The following is a 1,505-nucleotide window of genomic DNA, read 5'->3' as shown; positions in this document are numbered from 1 at the left end:
AGACGGGGAGCTCCGCCCCCAGAAGCAATAGGGAGAAGGGATTTAAGATGTATCTGTCAAGTTACATAGACAATTATGAAGGTAAGTTTAAACAACAACACTACGGTAGCCATGCTACATCGACTAGCTAGCTGTAGTTATTTACCATTTAGCAGGGTCCTTGTTCGTCTATACAGTGTTTGAAATGTGTACGATTACTGTTTAGTAACATCAATTATGTCTAATAACATGAATTATGTCGAATTCCGACAGTTTCAAACAGAGATCCAGCAGGGAGAGTCAGTGTGAGGGCAATCTGTCATAGGTCCTACAGGAAGAGTGAAAAGCCACACGACCTCAGAGTAGGGAGAAACAAAACATGTAAAACCTAATGGTTCAAGTTTTGGGTTGTTAATGTGTCTCGAGCTGGTGATGTGGATGCAGTATAGAAAATAAGTCTAGTTTGCTGACATAAACCTTAACGTAGCTTTCATTGACACCCCAGAAACTGTTCCTGTTCCTTAGTGTATAAGTATATACGTTTAAGCCTATCCATGGTCGGGTACATAAGTCAGTGTTAGGTAAGTGTAACCCAGGTTACTAGGGCTTATCAGAAGACCAGTTTCAGTTAATTGATTAGATCAATAAATTAATAAGATAGATAAGATAAATAGATAAATAAATAGGGTTTGTTTTAAAATAATCTTCCATAATATGAATAGGATTTATGATTGAAATACTAAATATGTCAATAAAAAGATTAATATACATAAGGTTATTTATAGTTCACGTAAGGCAACTTAGCGTAACCAATCAGACACCGTCAAGGATTTATGATTGAAATCCTAAATATGTCAATAAATAGATTAAAAAGATTAATGTACACAAGGTTATTTATATCGGTTTAAAAATAATATTTTGTTCATTTCAAATGTGGCGAATGTGCCCTTCTCAAAATGTACAAGATTCGGGTGACATGAGGAGTTCACGTAAGACAACGTAGCGTAGCCAATCAGACACCGTCAAGGTGTACGTGCCGTTTCTCTCTCTCTCTATGCCGGACCGTTGTCGAGGTGGCGGCATGCAAACTTTCTCTTGAAGGAAATTATTGTTGCGAGAGCCAGATATATCCCAACGTTTGAATAATTATCGGAGGCGCAGAGAGCAAAGTTTTTTTGTTGTTGTTTTGGTTGATTAGTGGACCTTGTTTGTGACGGAAACGAAGGAGAACGTGAGTTGGTTATTAACAACTATAGCGCTAGCTCATGCCATTAGCCACTGTAATACTTCGTTGCATATTCGTTATACTTCGTTGCTTATTACTGAACTCCCGTGTCCCTGTCTTTTCAAAAGCGGAACCTGGACTGGTGAGAGCAGTGTATTCTGCCTTGTACCGGAGTGTGTGTGTATATGTGATGTTTGAGCCTCTGGTGAGTAATCTTTATTGATGTTCGTCTGATGAACAGAGTTGAAGTGTGCATCTGTTAATGTTAATGTGGATTAACGGGGCATTCATTTCATGTATG

The sequence above is a fragment of the Gadus morhua genome, chromosome 12, assembly GCF_902167405.1.
Source record: "Gadus morhua chromosome 12, gadMor3.0, whole genome shotgun sequence".
Taxonomy (NCBI): Eukaryota; Metazoa; Chordata; class Actinopteri; order Gadiformes; family Gadidae; genus Gadus; species Gadus morhua.
This window is presented reverse-complemented; position numbering follows the sequence as displayed.